A 5637-nucleotide genomic window follows, 5' to 3' on the forward strand; every position below is an offset into this window, starting at 1 on the left:
GTATGGAAAAAAAAAAAAAAAAAAAAAAAAAAAAAAAAAAAAAAAAAAAAACCAGATCTGTTTCCAATGCTAATTTTATAGTATAATTTGCTTTGGGAAAAACTAATTCCTATTTCAAATTTGAGCTTTCTTGGCTTATCCATTTAACCCTTTTCTGCCCTTTTCGCTTCTAGCACATAAATGAATCACCAAAAGTAATTGAATCATAAAATTAGAACTTGTATATTGTTCTCTCTCTCTTTTCTTTTTTTCTTTATAATTTAAAAAAAAAAAAAAAAAAAAAAAAAAAAAAAACCTAGTGCTAGTTAACCATATACAAGTCAAAGTATTGGTTGATTAAGAGCATGGTTTCAAACCCAGATCGTTCAAAAAAACCGAAGAAGAGAGAGATCCAAGTTTTTTAAGGTTGGACCGAGGTTCAATTAAGGTCGAACCGTGATGATGTCAAAATTGATTTAATATTAGTTAAAATACAAAAAAATGTATTAAATGTGTAAAAATATAGAAATTTACCCTTAAAAAAATTATTTTTATAAAGTAGAAAATAATAAATATAAACAAGCTTTAAAAAATTATGTTTATTAATCTTTCAAAAAAAAGAATTTTAATTTAAAATAAAATCATTTTTAACATAAATTTACCAATTTCATATTCATATTTATTGATGTAAAAGCATAATTCTAGAACAAAAATAAATTTAGAAAATACTACTAAGTAAATAGTGATAAAATTAAATGCATAACTATTAATCTTTTAAAATTAAAATAAATATAATATAAATTTCAAGGCTGACACAAGGAGTCCAACCAATTCAGTGGTTGCTGCGTTGGACAGAGGGCTTAAATGTGTTGAAGGTTGTTGGTTCTATACCTGATGAATGCGTTTTTCCCTATTTATTTTAGGACCCGTTTTCAATTGCTAAAGAACCAAGCTGGGGCTAGAGTCACGGGTAACCGGGTCAGATCGTCAAGTCTAGTCCGAATTTGATAAACTTGATTGAGAGTAGGTTGTGCATTCCCTGAAAAGTTGAACATGACATTTGAAGTAGGTAACTGCTGTATTGAAAATTTGAAATGCACGATTGACCCCTAAATTTTACATTTTACCCATGGTTTTAAAAACTGGTACGGTGAAAGAACCGAAAAAGGGACTGATTATTAGTTTTCTGGTTGGACCGGGGTTCGATCAATGGTCCCTATTTATTCTAGGACCCATTTTCAATTGCTAAAGAACCGAGCTAGGGCAAGAGTCACGGGTAATCGGGTCGGACTATTAGGTCCAGTCCGAATTTGATAAACTTGATTGAGAGTAGGTTGTGCATTCCTTGAAAAGTTGAACATGACATTTGAAGTAGGTAACTGCTGTATTGAAAATTTGAAATGCACGATTGACCCCTAAATTTTACATTTTACCCATGGTTTTAAAAACTAGTACAATGAAAGAATCGAAAAAGGGACTGATTATCAGTTTTCTGGTCGGACCGGGGTTCGATCGATGGTCGAACCGGTGACATCATAAATAATTTAATTAATAATTATAAAAATAAATAAATAAATAATTTTATACGTGGTCATTTTAACTAAAAAATTAAATAATAGTAAACATTAAACTTTAGCAGGCTTACCAACTTTTAGACGCCACTCAACACAATTCAACCAAAACAAAAACAAACAAGAAAACATATACAAGCACCCATAACCCACTGTAAAATATTTTAATTATTTTTTAACATTTCAAATAACAAAAAGTAAGTGCACCAATGGGTAGTAATATCATTGCTGAATTGATTTTTTTTTTTCCCCTCCGCACATTCTCTACGTTAGTACTTAATATCCCAACTAATACACCTTTTTGAAATCTCTACAACCTCTCAACCACTGCCACACATTTGGTTCAAGTTTCAACAACACTTATTTACATTTTCCCATCTCACTTTTTGCTTTTCATCTCTCTCTCTCTCTCTCTCTCTCTCTCTCTCTCTCTCTCTCTCTCTCTCTCGTGAATATGAGCATTTGCAAGAGGCAGGAACAACAACAAAAAGCCTCAACTGAAGCAGTTGATCATTACAAATCTGCTTATCTTTGGGCTTCTTTGGTTCTTCCTCAACACAAATATAGTAAATCTGCTTTTTTTTTTCTTTTTCTTTTTCTTTAGAGCAAAAGGTAAGTAAAGTAAATCTTATGTTTTTGGGTCATTATGGGTGTCTTAGGCTTCACCACTTCATACTTGAGAGAGCATTTTCAAAATCAAAACCTCTCTTCTTAAATCTAAAACAATATCTCTCTTTTTAATTTTTAAATTTTTTTTTTTTGGGTTAATAAACACAACAGCTGAAGTATTTATGAAGAAGCGCTAAAACCAGTTTAACCGCACTGGTTTCCAGTTATGCTGGTTGAACCGGCAGTTTGTACTATTTATCCGGTTTTTCTTTCATTTCCGTTTTTAACTAATAACCAGAACGGATTAAGGTTTGGTTCCCGGTTGAATAGGGTAGGCAGGTCTGGTTTTTAAATCCATGATTTTACCCCTTGAACTATGACCCCCCCCCCCCCCAACAAAAGTTATAATAATGTACTACTTAATCCCTTGCCTTTTGTTTTGAGACAAAAAGAATTTGACATCTCCGGATGTGATAAATTGTTAGTGGTAGTTTAAGAATTGATGTAAGTGGTGGGCTCAAATTAAACCAATGAAAGCTAGCCAACTCAACAAGTGTGAAAAAAGTTGTAAATTTTTGTTATGTACATAGTATTACTCAAGAATTAGTCTAGGACCACACACTTTATCACAATTTGTACATATCAACTTATGATTAGATTATCACTTACACATGGAACCACACCACAGGTACTTGATACTTGATGAAAAGTGTAATCCAATTACCGATTGACATATGTTCAAGTTGTAGTAGAGTGTGTATACTTAAAATTTTCTGAGTTGGAAATTCCTGTTAAGTTAAAGATTTTGGTAATAAAAATAGTATACTTGTATGCAAATGTAGGTTAATATGCAGATAAACAACAATGAGATGGAGGGTGAGGTTATTATGTATTCAAGACCTATTGAATAGCTTACTAATCTATATCTATATATATATAGGCAAAACTTAAAGAAAATTCAGTTGGATTTTACCTTTAAAGTCCAATTTTGCACCATGTGTCCTAAATTATTTATTTTTAAAGTGAGTTTTATTTATTATTTTTTTTTTTAATTTTGGAGTCAAATGTGAGACCACATCATAAATATCCATTCAAGTAAGTTATTACGTACAAAAACCAAAGAGTCTAGAATTAATGAACATTAAAAAAAAATTTAAAAATGGACAATTTACATTTTCTACCTAATAATATTTTTACCAGACTTTTTAAGGAGTTAAAAAAAATATATATATATATAAGAATGACTATCAATAATATTTAAATTATATATGTGAGAATTATACCATGCATCTTAATGTATATCTTTTAAGTATGTACATGCATATGCATGAGGTTAATCTATTAACACTTCCTTCTCCCATAATAATGGGATGGAGGTAAGGTCTTGGGTTCAACCGAGTGAATGTGTAGATTACCAATAAGAAAATAAAACCCAAATACGCACCCATTAACAACATAAACAAGAGAAGGAAACCAAAATGACAAGAAATGATATTTTGCATAAACCAAAAAAAATTGGATAAAGTTGACAATGCAAACCTTTCTGAGGTTAGAGACGAACTCACGTTGAGACCAAAGGGAGATAATCTCTGGTCCTAACTCCACCCCTCTTTTCTCTCCCAAAATTATTATTTTTATAATAATTATATTTAAATGAATATTTTAAATTTGGTCCCTCAAAAATTCAATTAGTCTAAATGTGTCTAAAAATGATTTTTTGGGGGGGGGGGGGGTTGAATTGGTTAGTTAGGCTTATAGCTTGTGATCCTCCTCTCAAAACACATCTTTACATAATTTTTTTAAATTTTTTTTTTGTTTTTTATTTATTTATTACATTTTTGGCTTTTATGTTGCTAAAACCTTTATTAAGGGAATTTTTTTTTCTTAATCCTATTAAATTAAAAGGTAAGCCAAGAAATGAGAGGCCAAGGGTCCTTTAAGCAGGATTACTTTATAAAAAATAAAAAAACAAAAAAATAAAATTCCTGTTTCTATTATAAGGTAGTGTGTGTATATAATTTTACACTGTGCATGTGCATGAGTGCATGCGTGTGACAATATATGACTAGGAAGCAACGGCAAAGGTAGCTAACTCTCCTAATAAACTAAATCAACCCAAGCTAAATAAAACTAACTTAGCAAGTTGGGTTCCTTGTATTACAATTATAAGTCCATTTTAGTTCAAGTCTAAATATTTTATAAATTATTTGATCGCTGTCACAAAACTCATTTTTATTAGCAATCCAATGAGAAGATAAGTTTGACAACCGATTTAAATATCTCAATTTCTCTTCATTAGCAAAAACCAAAAAGTATGGTTTACTTTGTCAAAATTATTTCCTCTAAAAGCCAAAGATTATTATTTTGATGTGGAAGTAAACTAGAAAATTATCAATATATAAGAAGATAGCTCCTTATCATGCTTTTCTACGGTCAACTTGTGCTGATGCCTGTACTGCTGGAATGGCTAACTGACACCATAACTGCTCATAAATCTATTTTATATTCCTTAGTGTCAATCTTATCCTAAACTTTGTTTCGGAATTTTCATTTATAAACTATATGATTAATTTTGTTGCATACATAATTCAACTCAATAAAAATGGACAAAATTAAGCATGTGTTAGCTGCATGTTGCTAAACTGTGTACATGACTGTCTAAGTTACAAGTAGTTTACAAAATAGTTTAGATTAGAAATGCTTAAGCTACATGTAGTTTGTATATAGCATTTGGTTAGTTTTCTGTTTTGACACTTGTCAACTCTGTATTGGCTAGATTAGAAGTTAGTTAGAGTAGTTAGTTTTCCCGCCTCTAATCCTATTATATAATGGGCAGAGCATCAAATATTTATCAATACAAGATAATACAATTCTCTCATCTCTCTCTCATGGTTTGATTGCTTTCCTCCATTGATGAAGATTGTATGAGAGCTTGGATTCTAACACGTGTCTGTCACTTTGAGGCACATGCATTTCAGAGGCACTTGCTGTGTCACCATTAAGAATTCTATATAACTCAAATCAAGACCATTGAGTCCACCATCAGAGGTATGGAATGTTTATGACATGGAGGGCTTAAAGTTTAAACAATCAATGACTGATTATTCTAATTTTTTTGGGGTTCTTCTATCTAAGTAATGCTAAAAGAGTGTTCGGTGTTCAAAATAAATGGGATTTGAATATGATAAACTAGAGTTCAATTGGCTAACAAAAAAGGAATAGGTTTTGGAGTCCATTCATAATTTTTTTTTTTTTTTTCTTTATGAAACATTGAAAGCGATAATTAGTAATAACTAATAACTAGTGAGATATTTAGAAGATTCAGAATTTCAGTTACATGGGTCACGCCATTGGCTGCACTCGACGCATGATGCGGGTTGTTAAAAATTTTGCTTTATAAAACTAAACTTTATCAACTACACTTAACGAACGCCCAAAACATATAATAATTTAACAAAAGATTTTTTTTTTTCTAATT

The sequence above is a fragment of the Quercus lobata genome, chromosome 9 (assembly GCF_001633185.2).
Source record: "Quercus lobata isolate SW786 chromosome 9, ValleyOak3.0 Primary Assembly, whole genome shotgun sequence".
Lineage (NCBI taxonomy): Eukaryota > Viridiplantae > Streptophyta > Magnoliopsida > Fagales > Fagaceae > Quercus > Quercus lobata.